General features: G+C 52.4%; 1 protein-coding gene across 1 annotated transcript in view; it reads left to right on the top strand.

The window, feature by feature from the left end:
- The first annotated feature begins 405 nt into the window (after positions 1–405).
- Positions 406–21141, top strand: part of LRRN2 (leucine rich repeat neuronal 2) — a 63260-nt gene continuing 42524 nt past the window's right edge. The window contains exon 1 of the mRNA XM_067729295.1: positions 406–848. The gene's annotated coding sequence lies outside the window, so the exon portion shown is untranslated. The remainder of the gene's footprint in view (positions 849–21141) is intronic.

Consider the following 21141-nt stretch of genomic DNA (forward strand, 5'->3'; position numbering starts at 1 on the left):
ATGAGCGGTACCCGTACCCATGGACAAATTCTAACCCACTCTGCATCCCTTAGTCCGCTGTTAACTTGGGGGAGGATAACACCACGCAAAGCAAAAATGCTATGCTTATGAGTTGCACCTGTGCTCTAAAAGCTGCTGAATTTCTCCTCCGTCCTCCTGGCCTTTACAAGGGAGTAAGAAGCAATATCAAAACAGCCGTTCCCTTTCCCCTCTCAGATCCACGCGCTGTGCTCCCTTCCTCTTTCAGACAAGCCTTGCGTGTAAAAGCACGAGGACACCACGGCCCCAGACGCTCAAGCCTCAGCATCTGACCCCACCCAACTCCTCCGTGTGTGTGTGTGTGTGTGTGTGTGTGTGTGTGTGTGTGTGTGTGTGAGTGAAAGGGGCCTCTGGACACTCTGGAGTTAAAATGGCAGCAGGACTGGAGGGGGTGGGGGATGGCGTGGCAGGCTGACTGGGAGAAGGCGACCGGAGTGGGCTGGGGAGGTTGGGAGAGCGGCGGAGCAGCGAGCGAGAAGCCGGGGGGAGGGGCGCGCGGAGGGGCGCGAGGCGCCGGGGAGGCCTGCTCGCTGCACTTGCGAACGGGCGGCGAGCGGAAGGAGCGCACGATATCGGTCGCCAGCCTCCCGCCGGACGCGCGGGCGGGAAGGTGGTTGATCTGCCGGCGCCCTAACCCGGCTCTGCCCCGGGACCACTCCCAGGAAAACTCCGCGGCAGGGAGGCGCCCGCGACCCCACCCCGGCCTGCGCGGGCGGCGCGCGGAGGGAGGGCAGACTGGTCTTCCTCAGCCCAGCCCGGGCCGGAGTGGAGCGGTGCGCGGCGGCGCAGGCGGCGGCCGGCGGCCGGGGGTGAGTGTGCGGCTTGCGACCCGGGGCGCGCGGGCTGGGGGCCGCTGGGCCGGGCGGGCGCTAGGGGAGGGGCGGGCTTCTGCCGCGACGCCCGTAAGGGAGCCAGGGACTCGGGCGGGGAGGCGGCCGCGAGGGGAGAGGGAAGGAGGGCTGGAGACTGGAAAGACGGTTGCCGACTGCGCAGCCTGGACCCGAGGAGGGGGCGCCCGGGCCTGAATCCACCGGAGAGGCCCGAACCGCCCCAAACTGTTGCTGGGCAGAGCGGGGCCCTGAGATGTCGCGGAGCCGCGAGGTGGCAGAGGTTAGGGAGGGCGTGACAGGCGCGGACTCGCCAGGGGAAGCGCGCCAGAGCCCGGGGACTTTCCCTTCCTTGGAGCTTGGGTGTCCAAGGTGGCCTTGGCGTCTGTCCGAAGTATCTGGAACCCGGAGCCTGCCTCTTCCCGGGCGGCAGGGGTCTGTGCGCAGCCTGGGCTGGGACATTCGGGGTGGGGGATGGGCGGGCCTAGGGTTCAGCCTGCGGGCCCCGGGCTCAGCCTGCGGGCCCCGGGAGTGGAAGGCCAGCTCGGGGCCCACCGCGGCACCCAGCCGACGGGAGGGGCTGGCCAGCCACAGGTGGTGCGTCTGTCCTGCAGGCGAAGGGCGGCGTAGGCTCCGGCGGCCCAGCCAGCGGGGAGCCGCCGGGTGAGGGGAACCTGAGCCCCATTAGGGCTGAGCTGAGAAGCTAAAGAGGTGCGGGAGACCTGGACCCTGAGGGTGGGCCCTAGGGTTGTTGCTGTGCTCCCCCTCTGTCCTTGTCCTTTCTTCCCCATCAAAGGAACAGGAAGGAGGATGTCAGCTGGGCTTTGTGCTCTGTTCTTCAGGCTGCCGCAGCTCCGGTCTGCTGGAACCAACGCAGCTTCTAATAGGGCACCTTGCAGGGTCTGGAGGGGGTGGGCTGGGCGCAGCGCTCAGTTGCCAGAAATGGACCCGTCGGGCCCTCTACTTGAAGACCCCAGAAGGTGCGGTGGTAGAGAAAACGGACACCCCAGGTCAGGGGAGTAGAGGCGGCTCCCTGCCAGCTTGGTCATCATCATGGGGAGATCTGGGTCTTATCATGCACCCTGGCAGACGGCAGGCTCCCCCTTCCCCGCCAGCTTGGGGTGGGCTCTGGCCCATGTCCTCTTCCTGAATGAGAAGGCAGGGATCCCCTCCCACTGCCCACTGCTCCTTAAAGGTCCCTCCAACAAGAGCACTGGGCATGGGATGGGCAGGGCTGTGTACAGGGCACTGAGGCCCCCTTGCCTGTGGGCCCTGCTGTTATTAGAAAAAAGTCACATGTGGGTGGCCTGACCCACTTTCCTGGCTGGCCAGGTGTCCTTATGGGGAGAAGACGGAAAGAGAACACAGCTAGGGGTCTGAGCCTTCTAGACCACTTTCCTTCCCCTGGGCTTGGCTCACAGAGTCTCCTCCTCCCCACGCGGGGTGGGAAGGGGGTGTCCCTCTAGACCTGGGATGAGACCTCATTATTTGGAAAGGATGGAACTAAAGGCCTCAGGCTTCAGGGATTGAGACCTGCCCAGGGTCTGGCAGACACCTGGCATCTAGGAGCACCCCCAAATCTACAGCCTCCTCCTGCACAGCCCGACCCAAAGAAGACACTGAATGGCAGGGGGAACTCAGAGGTCTGCTAAGACGAATTCCACCCAGGCTGAGACAGCAGGTTTCCTCTGTAACGCTCCACCATTCCTCTCCACTCCCCATTCTTTATTTCCTGTGTCTCCCCCCCTCCTTCCTCCTCCTCTCTTTCTCCTTCACTCTTCACTTCCCCTTCAAGCATTTCTTCCTCTCCCTTTTCCCTCAGACTGCTCTCACTCTTCTCTCACCCTCGTCCTCTCCCCAGACTTCTCCGTCCCTCCTTTCCAGGTCTGTCTCCACCTTTGCCCCGTCTCTTCTATAAACTGCTGCTTCAGCCTCAAGCCAGGAGTGTGCACTTGGCTCCTGGCTCCCGAGCATCCTGACGGTGGGCACACATGCACTGTTAGCTTTGCTGTACCCCCTTTGCAGAGGAGGAGCCTGGGTGGAGGGCCTGGCAGCTGCATTCCCCCTGCATGATTCCTGTACCTTACCACTTGCCCCTCCTACCTGCCCTCTTTTTTTTATTATTATTATTAGAAAGGGGAAAGGAAATCCATTGCTTTTAAAAAAATATTCATTCATTCAACAATTTATTGAGCACCTACTCTGTGCTTAGCACTATTTTAGGAGCTGAGGATACAGCAATTAAACAAACCTTTATATCTCAGGGCAGAACCAAAGTTGTATCTGGACTTCCCAGCTGATTAGGTCTGTAATCACCAGGCTGTTTCAAAGACCCACTACTTGTAGGGTCAGTGGGGGATGCGTGTGAACAACCCTAGTAAATTGTCATCTTTATTATACCGAGTGACCTCTAACATGACAGGCCCATCTTCTTACGGTAAACCAGGTACTGCAAAGCTTACAGACCCAGGGTCATCCTGTCCTTAAGACATTTCTGACCTCAAAGGATGGACCAGTTCATATCTTACCATTTATCTGGGAGGGCTGAGTAGAAGGCCAGTGCTTTAGATGGAGAAGGGAGAAAAAAACATATTGGTTACTGAGTACCTATAAGCACCAGTCTGTCGGGAGCTTTACAGAAATTATCTCATTCAATCCTCCTAATAACCTTCTAAATTCTGGATTATCATCTGCTTTATAGCTGAGGAAATTGAGGACCAGAGAGGATAAACCACTTGTCCCAGGTCACAGAGGTCTCTGTATTGAAATCACTGATTATCTGCAGTTCACTTGGCCCCTATGTCTGTGACATCTGGTAACTTATACAGTTATCTGAAGATTACATTTTAACCAAGTTTTTCAGGAGCATGCCTTGTCTCCTCAGAATATTAAAATATATAAGGATTTGATGAATGGTTGCGTGAATAAGCTTTCTCATGGGATCCGGGAAGGCTTCCTGGAGAAGTTGGGACCCTGGGAGAGGAGGCAGGGAGGGCAGTGGATCTTCCTGATCCCACACAGGTCTGTGACAAACTAGGCAGGCAGTCTCTCTCTCTCTCTCTCTCTCTCTCTCTCTCTCTCTCTCTGTCTCTCTCTCTGTCTCTCTCTCTGTCACACACACACACACACACACACACACACACACACACACACACACACACACACACACACACACACACGGCATCTAAGTAGAGTTGATGAGAAATTGCCGTTTCCATTCAGGGTCAGTGTGTAGGAGCTTGGTCCATGGCCAGTCTAATGAGTCAACGTCATTGGTGTTCTCAGCCTCCTTGGGCAAGTCTGGATTCTAGAAAAGCTCCAAAGCAAAGAATGGGGGTGGGAGGCTTTCAAGCCTGCAAGAACTACAGAGGACAGGGATAATGGATGGAGGCTGGGTGGGACAGGAAAGGGGGAGAGTGACCTAGGAACAGACAAAGGCAGGAGATAAACAGAAACAAAAACCAGAAGGCAGGAGACATGCACGAAAAGACACAACGGGCAGGACAGACAGTGTGCGGTGGGATTGCTAAGAGAGGATGAATAAAAAGGATAGCTTTATGTGATACTTTCCAGAGGGCCTTGGTCTCTCTGTCCCGCAGCATAGAGGCTGGAACATTCAACCATGTTAGCCTTATGCAGACGTGTGCTTACTCAGTCAGCCTATCTTTTCTAAGTACCTACTGTGCGTTCAACCCTGTGCTAGGTGCTAGGGACAGAGACAAATCAGGTGTTGCCCCTGCCTTCTAGGAGTCGACAGTAAGAGTACAGATTCTAGAGCCACACGGCTGCGGCTCAGATCCACCCCTTCTAGCCGGGTGACGCTGGGCAGGTTATGTAACGTCTCTGTGCCTCGGTTTCCTCATCTATGAATGGGATAATACTAGTACCTACTTCATAGAGTTGTTGTGACGATTAAATGAGTTCATACATGCACTGAGTTTAGTGCCAGATAACTATTCTTAAATGGGGGAGTCAGTCTTACCATAATGAAACAAGTGCTATAATATAGGGATAAGCAGATAAAGAGGTGACTGTCTCTGTCGCCAGATGAGGAAACGGTCATCAAAGGACATGATATTGGGGCAAGCCTTGAAAAGGAGTCAACCAGGCAGAGGTGGTGGGCCTGGAAACCCTGGGGCCCAGGAATCGTGTGTGGAAAGGGGCTGTGTCGTGTGTGTGTTGCCTTCTATAGATAGTAGGAGCATCTCGGACACATCCTACCTCAGCCTCTTTGTTCCCGGTGCTCAGAGCTGAGCTTCCAGTGCGGCTGGCAGGTCGCCCAGAACATCCCCACACTCTCCAGCCTAAAACATTTGGCCTTTGGGCAGGGGACCTGGTACATCCCTGCTGGGATTTGGTCTCATGACCTTGGCCTCCTAAATGTTCTAAGCCAGCATTGAGCAGTCTCTGCTCCAAACCCAGAGCTGCCATGGCCCTTGTCCTCTGGCTTCTTGTGCTTCCTGGGGACCCAGGAGAAACCTTGGCCTGAGGGACCTGCCTTTTAGGAGGTGAGTTGACCCAGGCTTGGTTTAGAATTCAGTTTCTCTCTGTACATTTCTTCCACCCACACCTTCCCTGCTGCTCAGCATGCCATGGTCTTGAAGTGAATTACAAGAGGAAGAGCAGGCAGAGGGTTCCTGGGGCACTAACTGTTCTTCGCCTCCACCTTGCACAGTGTAATGGCACTAATTATAGCAGCTGGCATTTACTGAGCACTTACCATGTGCCAGGCACTGTCTATGTGCTTTACCTACATTTTCCCATTAAGTCCTCAAAAAATACCCCATTAGGTAGGTCCTCTTATTATCTCTAATTTAAACATGAGGAAACTGAGACTCAGAGAGGTTCAATAACTTGCTCAAGGACATGTAGCTAGAAAAAAACCAAGGGAGGACTTAACCTTTCTGACCGGTGGGCTCCTCTCCTTAACGCCCCCAGAATCCAGTGTCCCTTGGGCCTGGAGGGTGCTCTGGGGGCATCCTGCCCATTCTCCCCACCCCCTACAGTAAGAAGCTCCCCAAGTCCTGTCCAAGCCAGGGGCTGCCTGTCCCACTTTTGGGACCTTCAGAGAGGGTTTCCCTTCTTTTTCCTCCCAGAGGTCACAGCTCCTGGAGAACGAACATTGTTTCCTCTGCCTCAGCTAAATGACTCGGAGGCCACATGGAGCTAGTGGCCTCAGAGAAGCTGGACCCTAAGATTCAGTCCCCAGGGCCGCAGTAGTGGGAACCAGCGCACAAGTGACTTCTGGGAGACGTCTTCTCCCAGTGACTGATGTCCCAGTGACTTCTGGGTGGGTGGGCTGCAGACCCCAGATGAGGCGGAGGGAGGTGGGGAAAGCTTGAGATTAGCACTGTCAGTGGGGTGTCTCTAACAAGGGAGAATCCTGTGTCTTGGGAAGAGCAAGTACAATTGTTCCTATTTACAAACATCTCACGGGACAGATCCTTCAGGAGCAAACATGTGGAAGAAGGGGCAGCAATTATTAGGCAACCAGCACAGGTCCCCCAGGAAAGGCGGGTCTGTCTTCCCTCATTCTACCCGGGGGCGGGGGGTGGGGAGGTAGGGGGAGGAAAGGGGCGAGGAGAGAAGAAAGTCAGGGAAGGTCGTGTTCCTTTACAAACCGTTCTCAGAATGAGTATCAGAGGCAGGTGACAAAAGTGTCTGTCTTTGGCCTGGGAGGGCAGGGGTTGTAATGCCCAGGAGATGGAGAGACCACAGAGGGCTGGCTGTCGGGCACGCTAGGAACCTAAAAGCTGTGCACGGAGGGGAGGGACTTGACATGTTACCTTCCCTGGCGGTCACCCCCGCCCCCTCACCTTCTACTTTTTGGACAGAACTCCCAATGGGATGAAGGTCACTGGGGCTCACACAGCTCCAGGCCTCCGAACCTCAAAGTATTTCCCCAGAGCTGGCCCAGGGGTGAAATGGTAGAATCCCACATCTAGGGGGAACCTACAGAATTTCCTGTCCGTTGCCCACCTCTGAGCACAACTGTGCCTCGCATCTCAGACCCAGGGTGGGGCTGGGGTCTCTTCATTCAGCAAGTATTTATGAAGCATCTGTGCCAGGCACTGGGCGTGTAGGTAAAAATGAGCAACCAGAGATCTCTAGAGCTTATACTTTATTGTCTGAGGATAGAGTAAATAGTGCAGTTGACCCTTGAACAACACGGGTTTCAGCTGCGTGGGGTTTTTTTCCAATAGTAAATACTACAGCACTACATGACATTTGGTTTGATCTGTGGATACAGAGGAACCGCAAATATAGCGGGCCGACTGGAAATTATATGCAGATTTTCAGCTGTGCAGAGAGAGGGTCATTGCCCCGTTCCCCAACATCGGTCAAGTGTCAACTGTGTATTAGAAAGTGGCAAGTGCTAAAAAGAAAAATAAAGCCAGGAAGGGGGTTAAGAGTGTATTGTTAGGAAGAGGAGACTTTGTAGCTTTGTACAGGGCAAACTCGCTGAGAAGATGACATGCGTAAAGATGAAATGGAGGCAGATGGTAAGGGCACACCTGGCAGAGGAAACTGCAGGTGCAAGGGGTCAGAGGCAGGGCTGTGCCTGGTGGGTTTGAGGAGGCCAGATCTTGGAGAGCCTGGAGCTGGGGTGAGGAGTTTGTTTCTTCAGAGTAAGATGAGGCTTTGCAGGGTTTAGGGCAGGGGTGATATGATCCGACCTTTTAAAACCCCAAGGTTTGGGCTTCTCTGGTGGCGCAGTGGTTGAGAGTCCACCTGCCGATGCAGGGGACACGAGTTCGTGCCCCGGTCCGGGAAGATCCCACATGCCGCGGAGTGGCTGGGCCCGTGAGGCATGGCCGCTGAGCCTGCGCGTCTGGAGCCTGTGCTCCACAACGGGGGAGGCCACAACAGTGAGAGGCCCGGTACAGCAAAAAAAAAAAAAAAAAAAAAACCCCAAGGTTTGGGCCGTCCATTTCTGCGTTTTACTTGGGTGGCTGGTCAAGAAGTTTTCCAGGCATTGAAGCTAATTTAGTCAATCAGTATTGACCCACCAAGTCCTCACATGATGGGCACTGCCTCCTAGGCAGTGAGGGGGTGGGGGTGGATAGGGGGGAATAAAAAGAAGCATAAGACACACTCGTTACTGGTAAGGAAACCTACCAATCAGCTGGAAAGGCAAAACTTATACTCACAAGAAATAAGGAGGGAATAATACCAGACAGTATTTAAAACCAAGTGCTAAACTGTGTGATTTAGACTATAAATGTTATCAGAACTGTGAGCTCTGTGTGGGAGTATATAGGGAACGTTTCCCCGAGGAGGTGCAGCTGATTTGGGCCTTGAAAACCGGGTGGGGTTTGGATCTGCAGAGGGGAGGATTCTCAGGAGGGGAACTTGTGGGTGTGGGGAAGGGTGGCCAGGCCAGGGGAGGGCACGTGGGTGGGAGTAAGGCCACAGGAGCGTAAGCTGCCCAGGACAGGCACTCTGTCTCTGGAGCAGCCCCTTCCCCATCACCCAGGTTTCTCGTGTCCCCTTTATTCTCTCAGGAAACAGGAGAGCAGCCCTGTAGAGAATGGAAACCATAGGCCAGTACTCTGGGCCTCTCCTTTGCAGAGCCAGCTGATCTCTGTCCCTTGAAGCCCTCTTGCTCTTCTCAGGTCCCATTTCCAGCTCTCGAGTTGTTTTCGTAGATGCGCTCTCTTCTAATCTGATGCCATCCACCAGCGCCCACTCAGCCCCCTGTTGTCCGGGGCTCAGTTCTCTGGAATTCCCTTGAGCTCCATTTTTCTACCCTGTCTGCAGCCAGCTTCTCTTCTCCCTTCCTCTCACTGCCTGAGCTCCTCTTTGGTAGGTTACTCCTAGAACATTCCAATTAGTTTCGTGTATGGCAAAATGGAAATGAAATTCTGCCCAAAAGAGCATCCATCCCCCATGAGGGGTGAGTCTCTCTTTCCCCTAGAGAGGCCGCCTGGGTCCTGGGGGTTGGGCTTACTTCTGGAGTGTGGAGACAGACTGCCCTGGGGTAGAGTGGGAGCATTGGTGGCGCTGTCCCGGCCCCCAGCCAGAGAGCCGGAGCCAAGGGTCGCAAGGGCTAAGTGTTCTGCTCCACGGTCTGCTCTCCCTCCGCTGGGCCCTCAGCAGCCGGAGGAAGGAGGGCCCACCAAGCTCTATCCCCGAGGCTCCCCGGCACAGCCACCTCCACGATGCAGGCCTGAGCCTGGGGCTTGCCTGCAATCCAGAGGAGGTAGAATCAGAGCTGGTTAGAGTCCCTCCTGTAACCATACGCCCTTGGGCGGTTTCTTAGGTTCTCTGAGCCTCAGTTTCCTCACCTATACATCTGGGTTAATAGCACTCACTTCATAGGGTTGCTAACGATAAGAGCTAAGTTGTTGAGTGCTTATGATGTGCCGAAAGCGTTACTGCATTTATCTCACTTAATCCACAGAACGCTGTGCAGTAGATGTTATTTTCCCCCATTTTACCATTGAGGAAACCAAAGCTGAGAAACATTAAGTAACTTGCCCGAGGCCAGCAAGTGGCAGAGTCAGAATTCAGCCCCACATCTTTCTGACTCCAGAGCCCTGGTTCTCAACCACCCCGTTAAACGAGCTAATCTGCGTACAGTGCCTGCTGCAAAGTAGAAGCTCAGTAAATGTTAGTTCCTTTTCTCTTCAATCTCCCCAGGGCCGTACCTCCAAAGAATAGCTTTCTCCTCCTGCATCACATTTCTTCTCCAGGATCCCTTGGGACATATAATAGAAGTAGGAATGGGAATGGTTTATACCAAGGGGGAAAAAAGGGCTGAGAGAGGGTGAGTAATTTGCATAAAATCATAAAACACTAGGGCTGTGATTAATAACTAGAGGGCACCCTTTCTCATAAGAATCTGGTTATTCAACCCCACTGGGTTCCAAGCAGTCAGCAGAGAGTATCTTGCAGAGGTGAGAACAGAGGTCATGCTATGTGGGAGGAGAACGTGAGGCCACCATCTCCCCCAGGAGCAAGTGTTGATCACTGTGGGCCTAGAAATGTGCTAGCAGGAAGAGTCTAAAACCTGTGCCCTCTGAACTTGGGTCCTGTTTCTGGAGTTTATTACAAATAATCTGGGGGCTCCTCTGGATGGATTTAGGAAGGGACAGTGTTGAAGGTCACGATGTGGGAAGAAGGGCCACTGTCTCAATTTTTTTTTTACTGTCAAATCAGTACACCTTTTGCACCAGGTGCAGTGCCAATGGATGGGGACGGGTAATGGGGAGCCAAGGAAAACAAGGACATGGACTCGGGGATCACCAGTCTGGTGGGGGAAGATCACTCACATGCAGGCGTGGATGCACATGCACACACAGCTAGCGCCATCTGACCTGACCTGGAAGCGAAAACAAGAACAGATGCATGCAGGGTAATCTGAATGTATGGTTACAGAGGGAGGGGAGAGGAGAAAATTGAGACTGGTGGGTTCTCCACAACAGCCCTCATGCTTTCCTCCCTGGAGACCTCTTTACTGGTGGACACAGAGACCACCTTTCTGCACACCGCACCAGGACGGCCTAAGCCTGCCAGCGTTCACACTCAATGGGCAGACCCCAGAGTTCCTCTGAATTTCCTTGGGAGGATCCTCCAGGGAGGAAAGGAGGAGTCCAGGCCATAGCATTTAAAACTGCTGGCAACTGAGTCCTCTGGTCATGTGGCTTTCAAACATTTCTAGAAATTGATCCATATTTCAAGACAAAGCTATATGTGTGGTAGGCAGAATAACGACCTCCCAAAGATGCTCACCTCCTAATCCCCAGAACTTGTAAATTTGTTATGTTACAGGGCAAAGGGAATTAAGGTTGTGAATCAGCTGACCTTAAAATAAAGAGATTATCCTGGATTATCCAGCTGGGCCCAGTGTAATCACAAGAGTCCTGTAAATGTAGAAGAGGGAGGCAGAAGTCAGCGTCAGAGTGATGAGAAAGACCCGACTGGCCGTTGCTGGCTTTGAAGATGGAAGGGGCTGTGAGCCAAGGAGTGCGGCAGCCTCTAGAAGCTGCAAGAGGCAGGGAAACAGATTCTCCCTTGGCGTCTCCACGGAGGAACACGCACCTGCTAACACCTTGATTTTAGCCCAGTGAGACCCATTTTGGACTTCTGACCTTTCAAACTGTAGCTAAATTTATGTTGCTTTAAGCCACTAAATTTGTGGTAGTATGTTACCTCAAGAACAGGAAATTAATACAGGGTGCTGTAGTTGAAGCAAAGCCAGTGGACCAGAACCCCACTACTTGGCCTCCTCCTGACCCGTGACCCTGGAGGAATCGCTTTCAGAACTCCGAGGCTCTGAAGAACCAGTTTGAAATACACTGTGTCTGAAACACAATCTGGTTATTTTCGCCACGATGAAACCGAGGCCCAGAGAGAAGTGGCTTTGTCAGAGGTCACGCTGAACTGGTAGACTCAGTCCAGGGCCTGCTCCTGTCCCGTCAGAGATCTCGGGTGCTCACCCGCGTTCGTTCTCATCCGCTTCTCCATCTGCAGCAAATGTGTGTGTGCTTCTACCTACGAAGAGCTGGGTGCTGTGCTCAGCACTGGGCAGAAGCACAAGTGAGTTCGACGTTCAGGAATATGGGAGAAAGTGGTTGAGTGCTGGGCCTGCCCTCAGCCCCTCACTGAGGGGCTTCTTCCTGTAGACATAGGCCAGCAGCTCAGGTTGCTCAAGGCTGTCAGCCTCCCTCACCCTGGGGCTGGTCCCCAGGTGGGCTTGGTCATAGCCACCTCCTCTGGGCAGAGATGCAGTTCTATGAAGGGAGGGGGCTTGGCCCGCTGGCCCTGCTGCACCTGCCCCTCTTGCAGCACACAGGGCCTTGGGGGAGGGGGGAGCGGAGGTGGCAGAGCCCGGTGCCCCACCTGAAGTCAGCACTCCGCTAGTGCCTTATCTCCCCTCTGCCAGGCGTTTTGGCCTACCCAGCTCTCCCCCACAGCACACCTGAGCCACTGGCCAGCCCCCAAGGCTGCCATCTCCGGTGTTGGTCTCCATGGCAACCCCACATTTGCCGCTCTGGTTTCTAATGACTTATTGGCATGTGTGGTAATTTGCAGAGCTTGGCAGGCAGAGCTAGGGGAGCTAGTGGCGGGAGGGTGGGGGAAGTGAGGGGGACTTGGCAGTGGGGAGGACGTTCAAGTTTGGGATGGTGATAGAGGCACCCTTTTCTTCCCTCCCCACCCTTCCTATTCCCTGCTGATTAATATCTGCAGTATAGAAGCTGCTTCAGGTCCAGGGCCTCCCCTCTCTGAGGAGCATCAGCTCTCTCCAGGCCCCTGAGTTGGAGACAGATGGACAGACAGATGTCGAGCACAGCTGCTCACCTGTCAGGCAGCAGCGGGTAGGCATGGGGGGCTGACAGCCGTGTTCATCTGTGCAGGTCAGACCACTCGTGTTTTCTGACCTCTCCTGCCTGCTCCCTGGGCCCTGAGAACGAGGGTCTCTGCTGGGCCCAGTAGTCTCCCCACCTTGTGGGGAGGGGACGAGGGTGGTATATCCACAGGACAGGTCTTTGCCACGTCTTGGCCTCTCACACGCTCAGAGAACCCAGCTAGGCGGTGGCTGAGCGGGATGCCAGATTGCATAGGCAGTGGGTGAGCCAGCCAAGCAATCAAAGGCGGAGAGATGAGCGAGGCCCTGACCCTCTCCACTCCTCTTCAGCAAAGCTTACCCAACCTCAAAACCACTTTCCCAGGGCAAGGCAGCGGGGAGCCTCGCCTGTGTGCCACGCAGTCTTCCACACTTCGCTGCCTCCTCCTTCGCTTCTGTCTCCATCCTGGTCTCTCTTTAGGCAGAGAGGCAGCCTGGTGTGCTGAAAAAGAGCACCATCTTTAAAGTTAGATACGTCTCGGTTAGAATCCTGGCGCCGCTGTCTACCACTTCTTTGACCTTGGACATGTCTCTTAACCTCTCTTTGAGCCTCAGTTTGCTTATCTGTAAAATGGGATTTACATACCCATTTCACAGGGTTGTGGAAGTGAAACCAGCTCACACTTCAATACTTGGCATATAGTAGGCACCAATAAATATTAACGAATTTAAAAAACAATCTTTTATCTACTCCAATAAATAGGAGCAAAGTGATGAATAATTTAAAAACTTCTGGTGGGCTTGGTAGGGTTTTCTTTTTCTAAGTATTCGAGAATAGTCTTCATTTATTCAGTAAATATTTGCTGAGTATCTACTGTGTACAAAGTACTGGGCCAGGTGCCGGTCTTTCCTAATATTTTATGATTAGGGTGCAGTTAGGTTGCCTGTGCATTCTCTAAGCATATAGCATCTGACAGGAGGTGGAGGGGGAGACTAGGGAGGGCTAGTGGCAGAGAGAGGGTGGCCCAAGGTCAGCCACATAGTGGATCTTCCATGGATGTCTGAGAAGTGGCTGGCCCCAAGAGAAAGGTCAGCATTGTGAAGGCTCTGTCTGGGTCATGTGCAATGAGACATTCTGCCTGACTCCTCAGAAATGGTGAGTCTGTTTTTAGAGCTGGAAAGTGGATGAAGTGCTCCTCCACTTTCATAAGCTGCTGCTGAGGCTTGAGGGGGCTGCCAGCGACCACCCAGCCACCAGACGGAAGAGGAACAAATGCACCTGCCCCTCACCTGGGCAGCTGAGCGGATCACAGCTCGCTCAGCTGATGCTGGGAGGGAGGCGAGGAGAGCAAGAGGGAGCTGGGAACTTGGCTTCCATCTCTGCCAGCAGATGGACTTCTGCCTGCAGCAGGAGTCTGTCTGTTCTTCTATCAGCCTCCCTGCAGCCTCTTCCAAGACCGAGTGCCAGAGATGCGCAAACAGAACGTCAGAGACAGAGACGGCTGGGGCCCTGGAGAGTATCTGGCCCACGCTACCCCGCCCTCTTGTTCACAGTATAGCACACAGACACAATGATAGCGGCTCAGGGACTCTGACTGACCCGAGGGCTAAGGGGGGGGGTCAATGTCTCAGCACACCTGTAACCCATCTGTGGCACCCTAACATCGATTGGGGAGCTTTAGGTTAGCCAGTTCCCCCAATCTGTCTTTACTGATGCAAAATCTGAGGCCCAGGGAGGGGAAAGGACTTGCCCAAGGTCACACAGCATGTAAGTGTCATCAGGACTAGGTATTCATTTCCGAACTTCTGACCATACGCTATATCTATTACCTCTTCTCAAGACTCCTTCTACTTTCTTTTCTGACCTTTCACTCTGGAGAACATACTTAAGGTACAAGGGAATGTAATTTCTCTAAGACCATTATTCCCCTAATCTCATAAAAGTCAGGCTGCATTTCTGCTTCCCCCTTATCATCACCAACCACCCTCTTGTTCAGTGAAGCCTTTGGCATCTGCCCATAGACATCCTTCCCTTTCCAAGTCTGTCCATTGTTTTGGGGGAGATCAATGACTAGATGAGCAACTCACTCTACCCCCAGACCCATCAGCCCCTTCACCAGCTTCCCGGCTCAGCCACTCACTCCCAAGGTCACACCCTAGATCTTGCCGTCACCTGGAAATCACCTACTAAAGCACCCTGCTTTCTGGTCACCACCTCCTGGTTCCCCAGCTTGTTATCTCAGACTCCCACACAGCCGTTTTTTAACTCTTTGAGACCTTTGGTCCATATGGACGTAGGTCCATTGGGACCTATGTTCTAGATCCTTTGGTCCATTGGCACCTCTACTTTCTTGCCATCCGTGACCTTCCTCTGACTTCTCTGAGTGCAGATAAATTCCATGTTCCATCACTTTAAGAACTCTCCTGCCAATATCCTAAACTCTCCTGACCCTCTGTCTTTATTGCCTGGTCTGGCAAAATCCCAGTTCCAGATTAATCACTCTGTCTGCTGCTTTCTGCCTGCACCCAGACCACAAGCCTGCTAGAAAAAGACAAAATGAGGCAGGTTGGGACCTCTCAAAATTCGCCATCACCAACCCAACTTGTTCTTCAGAAGTGCCTGGTGTTCCTACCACATTCCCGTGGTTATCTCCCTCCTGACTCTCCACAATGACTGTTTCACACCTCCCTCCCCAGAACTCTACCTACGCCCTCACTCTCAGCCGAGGACCTCACCTCCTACTTCACAGAGAAATCGAAGCCATCGGGAAAACACCCTCAACTCGTTTCGCCAAAGCCTCAGACCCAGCTGCCTGTGCACCAGTCGTCTCCCCCTTCCCTCCTGTCTGAGCAGAGGAGGCAGCACTTCCATTGCAGACCAGCTCTTCCTCCACTTGTGTTCCAGATCCTGTCCTCTGGTCTCCTCAGGAACATCCTTCCCGCCACGCTCAAGCTTCTCCCATCTTCAACAACAACAGAAACCTTCCTCAAGTCCAACGCCACCGCCTGCCGCCTTATCTCCTTTCTCCTTAGGGGCCAGATTTCTTGAAAGAGCTGGCTCTACTAGCTGTCTTCGTTTCTGCACCTCCCACTCCTTCCTCTGCCCCACTTCAGTCTGGCCTCCTCCCCCATCGCTCTACTGAAACAGCTTTCCATATCACTAAGTGCAGGAAACATTTTTTAGTTCTCAGAAGCATTTTTTTACTCCTTTCTGACACTTCTTTTCCCTTGGCTTCTCTGACCCCATATTCCTGGCTCTTCTGGTTATTCCAAGTCTTCTTGGCTGACTCATCCTTCCCTTCTCTATCTTTAAACATTGGCATTGCTTATGGTCTGGTTCAAGGAGTTCTCTTCTGACTGCATAGCTGTCCCTAAGCCATCTCATGAAAGGCTTCTGTTATCAGCCACGTGCAGGTGACACCCAGAAGTACATCTCTAGCCTGCGTCTTTCCCTTTGAGTTCCGTATCCTTATGTCCACCTGCCTAGTTGACTAAGTTGGGAGTCTCAAGAAACTTCAGACTTGGCATATCTAAAGACACAGTCATGATTCTCCTAATCTTCCACTGCCTCTCCACCCGCTGCCTGATCCCCCTTCAGCATTGCCTGGTTTTTGAATGGTACCCCCTCAAGCCAGTTCTGTGTACAGGAGTCGTCAACTCTTCTCCTTACCCCCTTATAACCAGTCCATGCCCAGGTCCTGTCTGATCTCTGGGACAGCATCCATGTCCATCCACTCCTTCCCATCCTCACAGCCTCCACTTCAGGCTGCCCTTACCTCTCGCCTGCGCCCTGGAATCCCTTTCTAATTTGGGTGTCTACATCTGCCCTTGCCAATTCAGTCTCCAAATAGCTGCTAGAATGCTCTCTTTTTTTTTCTAAGTGTTTTTATTATTTATTTTTTTGGCTGCATTGGGTCTTCGTTGCTGCACGCGGACTTTCTCTAGTTGTGGCGAGCAGGGGCTACTCTTCGTTGTGGTGCGCGGGCTTCTTCTTGTGGTGGCTTCTCTCGTTGTGGAGCATGAGCACGTGGGCTTCAGTAGTTGCAGCACGCTGGCTCAGTAGTTGTGGCACATGGGCTTAGTTGTTCTGCGGCATGTGGGATCTTCCCAGACCAAGGATGGAACCCATGTCCCCTGCATTGGCAGGCGTATTCTTAACCACTGCACCACCAGGGAAGTCCCTAGAATGATCTTTTAAGGACAGAAATCTGATCTGGTCACAGTCTCCCATACTCTCAGAACTCTTCAATGATTCCCAGTGCACCCACCACTGCCATGCTCTACACTCTACACATTGGCTTCTTACCATTCTTTGCTAAGCTCTTTGCCTCATGCTTTTCACACATGCTGTTCCCTGTCCCTTAATCACTCTTCGTATTCCATATTTCTCCGTCAATTCTAGTTAGCTTTCAGATCTCAACTCAAATAACCCTTCTTTAAAAAAGCTTCCCCAGGGTACCTCCAGAATTTTATCAGCCCCCTGTTAAACACTCTCATAATGCCCTATATGCTTCCTTCATAACACACATCATGATATCTAATTATATAATTGGGTGTGCTTATTAGATAAATGTCCATCTCTGCCACTAGACTGTGACCCCATGAGGGCAGAGACACTGTTTAGTTCACGGTTGTAACACTGGCACAGATTAGGCATTCAAAACTTATTTGGGGAGTGAATTAATTAGTGAAAGGTCTTTAAATACAAAAAGGATCTCGTCTCGGGCTTCCCTGGTGGCGCCGTGGTTGAGAGTCCGCCTGCCGATGCAGGGGACACAGGTTCGTGCCCCGGTTTGGGAAGATCCCACATGCCGCAGAGCAGCTAGGCCTGTGAGCCATAGCCGCTGAGCCTGCGCGTCCGGAGCCTGTGCTCCGCAACGGGAGAGGCCACAACAGTGAGAGGCCCACGTACCGCAAAAAAAAAAAAAAAGATCTCATGGAAAAAGCTGAGAGTGTGACCAGATGACTGCTGCCTTGCCTGTGTTCTGCAGTAGAAGGAAGCAGGGCTGCTTCTCCTCTCCCCTTTCCTTTCCCTTCACTGTCCTTCCCCAGCTAAAGACTTTGCCCAGCTTCAAAGGAGATTTACTCTGATTTTCCAATCAGAGGTGTAGACTCCTCTTTACCAATAGTTCTTTCAGGAACAATAGCAATAATTTTTCACCCTACAAAGCTCTCACATATATCATGGTGTTTTGATGTTTTTTAATGTCCTTTGAGCCACCCTTATGAGGAAGCTGGGGTGTGTGTTATGATCGCTTGTTTCACAGTGGGGGAAGCTACTGCTCAGAAAGGTTTAATGGCTTGCTTGCAGCCACGGGACTGGTCAGCAAAGAGTTAAGCTCAAACCTGGTGCTTGTGGCCCCACTTCTGTGCTTCTCTGCACCATTGCATATACATGCTTGTAGAAAAGAGGCTGCCCCAAGTTCTGGATTATCCACAGTAGTGGAAGGAGGAGTGGTACAAAAAAAAAAAAGCAAAAAACCCTACATGGGGTGGGAAGGAGGAGGTGGGTGGAACGTGATGTGCAGTTTGGTTTGTGGATATACCTCCTGTGTGGTTAAGGCCGGTCTACGTGGGCTCTGCAGAGCCTGCACTGGGCTTCTCGCTTTTCTCAGATACTTAGAGTCCCTCATTCAGTGCCAGGACAGAGTGACAGATCAGGCTCTCTGGGTCCCAGGAGCAGGAGGGCCTGGAGAATCCAGAGGAAAGAACGAGGGTGGTTGAGGAGGATGTCGGACAGTGGCCCCTCACCCTCACCTCCGGACGGAGGATGCCTGGGCTCTTGGGGCATACACAGCCTCCCTGCAGTGGCTTCTGCCTATTTTGCAGCCTCTCACCCTACCACTCTCTGCCTTCTAAATGCCCAAGTAAAATCAACTGCCTCTTGGCCTTCCCATGCTGCTCCACACCGGTAAGCTTTGCTCGACTGTTCCTTCTGCCTGGGTGCCCTTCATACACTCCTCACCTGGTTGACTCTCCCTGTACTTCTTTCCTGACATCTTTCCCGGGAAACCTTCCCCAAAGCCCAGAGACCTCCTCCCATGTACTGAGCACACTCAGCATGCCGTATTAAACATGTCTTTGCTGCGTCTTCCTATCATGCTGGATTGGAAGCTCCTTGAGAACACAGACCGTGACTTACTCACATTGGTGCTCCCAGCGCCTGGCAGGTAGTAGTAACAACACCAACAGCATGTAATGAAGGCTTGCTGTGTGCTAGATATGTTAAGTGCTTTATATTAATTCACTGAACCTTAAGAATAAGCTCATCTTGTAGGTACTATATACCCTATTTTTAGAAAAACTTTTTGTTTCAAAATAAGTATAGATTCACTGGAAGTGCAAAGAAATGTAAAGGGAAGTCCTGAGTACCCTTCATCCAGCCTCCGCCAACATGCACATCTTATGAAGCTATGGTTCAATATCAAAACCAGGGAATGGTTGTTGATAAATTCATAGAGCTTATCCAGATTTCATTTGTGTGTGTGTAGCTTTGTGTAACCACCACCACAATCAAGATACTTAACTGCACCATCACAAGGCTCCCTGGTGCTAACCTTCATAGCTACACACCCCCATCCCTAACTCCTGGCAACCTCTAATCTGCCCTCCATCTCCATGATCATGTTATTTCACAGATGTTATATAAATGGGATCATACAATCTATGTCTTTTGCCATTGGCTTCTTTTCTATCAGCATAGTTTCCTTGAGTTTCATTCAAGTTGTCCCCTGTATCAGTACTTTGTTCCCCTTTGTTGATGAGTAGTGTTCCCTGATAGGGATGTGCTACAGTTTAACTACTTACCCACTGAAGCACGTTTGCATTACTTCATTTTCAAGTGAGGAAACTAACTGGCCCGAGGTCACACAGCTAGTAGGTGGCATTTAGTAAGTGTTTAGTAATAGGCACCTTTAGATTTGTCTGTTGTACTGAGCTCAACTGATGGCGCTTCGTGCTCTTAGTGCCCAGCCTAGTGTTTGACACACAGTAGGCGCTCAGGAATGAGGCAGAGAGGATGTGGATGAAATAGCATCTGTAGCAGTACAATTTTTTTTTTTTACATAGGTAACAGTAATGTCTAACTTGTCCCTGTGCCTAGACATTCACAAGAGAGAAACACATCCCTCTTGATATCTTACGTAACTGCACTTTCAGTTTTACTTGGAATATCAGAAAAGGAAAATCGGGGCAGTAAATACGATCACATACAGAGGCTGGCATTTTATTGCCTAAAATGCCCAAAGCGATTGGTTCCAAATTACTATATGCCATGTTTGCATGGTGTTTTGCATCTAATTTGCAGGTTGCTCATTTTAGCACAATGCAGAGAAGCCCTTCCAGCTCCTGCTGCTTGTCACCACCACCCTCTCAGCTGCTCCAGGCAGGCTGTGCTGGTGCAGGCTGCACAGACCATGGGTTGGGTCCAGAAAGTGCCCACCCTAGGCCAAGAAGGCCACCAGGGCGTTTTTGCCTGTAGAAGAGGAGCTGAGTTCTTGCCACTCGGCAGGGGCCTCAGGAGGTTTAATTAAGGAGGATTTGTGGAGCAGTTGGAATCCTCAAGCTCAGGTGTGGAGCCAAATGCGATTAAGTGACTGGAAAGGCCCCACGAGCTATAACTGGTCTCGGTCCCGGGCACCGCACCCCGGGGACGGCTTGCTCGAGCCCCTGTGCCATCCCTGTCTGTTAGAGGTGAGGTGGCAAGAGAGCTAGCCTCAGCCTCCAGGGACACAGTGGGGATAAGTGGGGTCTCCAGGGCGGGACTTTCACGGAGGGAGTTTGGAAACGTGTCCCGTGACCTCAGAGGGAACCTGTGATTTTAGTCCAGTCAAGGCCTTAGCAAGGGCCCTGTGTCGGAGGGACAGACGAAAAGGGTGAGACCGTGGGCCCTGCCCTCAAGGAACTGCTAAGGGTGTTGACCCAGCCTCAAAGCAATTAATTAAACACCAAACTAAATGGTATAGGCCCTAAAGCCAGTGGTAGTTGGTGGAAAGAGAGACGGTGTTTCCTGGAGAAGGTGTCCTAGAGGAGGTGCGACTCGGCTGGACACGGAAGAACAGGCCTGGGACCTGCCTCTCGGGAGCAGTACCTCCTTGACTCCCAGGCTCAGGGAGGAAACACTAGAGGAAAACAAATACAGTCTGGCAGGAAGTTCACAGAGGTTTAACCAAGACTCCAGAGTCATTTTGACCTTTCTGCAGGTCATTTGGGCCTATGTCCTCAGACCCCTGGGAATGTATGGCCACTCTCTGTCATCAGGGCCACTTCAAAGGAAGAGTTGACTCCTCTCCCTAAAGAGAGCGGAGTCATGGGTGGGGAGGCAGAATGGCCTGTTGAGAGGATGGGCTTGTTAGGAGGTGCAGCCAGTACTGGGGTAGAGGGTGTGGCGTGTCTGATTTAGGGCCCCTGTTCTAAGGACTCAAGTTGAAGTTTGGTAGCTTAGGGACTGAATGGAGAGAAAGGACTTGATGGTCACTGTGATGGTGCTGCCAATGGGACAAGAGAGTACTGGGGAGGCGGCCAAGGAAGAGGGGGGAGATGAGCCTGCAGAAGAGGCTGATCCCGGAGGGAGGGTGAGCACAGGAGAGCACAGAAGACAGGAAGAGAGTTCCGAGAAGGAAGGGCTTCTAGCGGTGCTGGATGAGTCCATCAAGAGCTCCCGGAGGCTGAAAGCAGAGAAAATGCTGCTGGATTGTGAAGAGCTGTGAGATTGAAAAGCAGCTCACAGGTGGCTAAGCAAGAAGGCTCTGCTTAGGAGGAGGACCAGACAAAAGTGGCATTTTTATTGTTGGTTTTAAAGGCAGAGAGAGCGTAAGTGAGGGAACTGAGTTTCCTGAGGAAGTGGGAAGGGACGAGGTTGGTTTTTAAAAGGAGAAAACCTCTTTCCTTAAGACAGAGGGAAGAGAAGACTAGCAGCTGGGCAGAGGTGTGTGTGGGCAGGGAGGCACAGTGCCGGAGGGCACAGGTCATGCCTGCCCATCCCAT

This window comes from Pseudorca crassidens, chromosome 2 (genome assembly GCF_039906515.1).
Source record: "Pseudorca crassidens isolate mPseCra1 chromosome 2, mPseCra1.hap1, whole genome shotgun sequence".
NCBI classification, from domain to species: Eukaryota; Metazoa; Chordata; class Mammalia; order Artiodactyla; family Delphinidae; genus Pseudorca; species Pseudorca crassidens.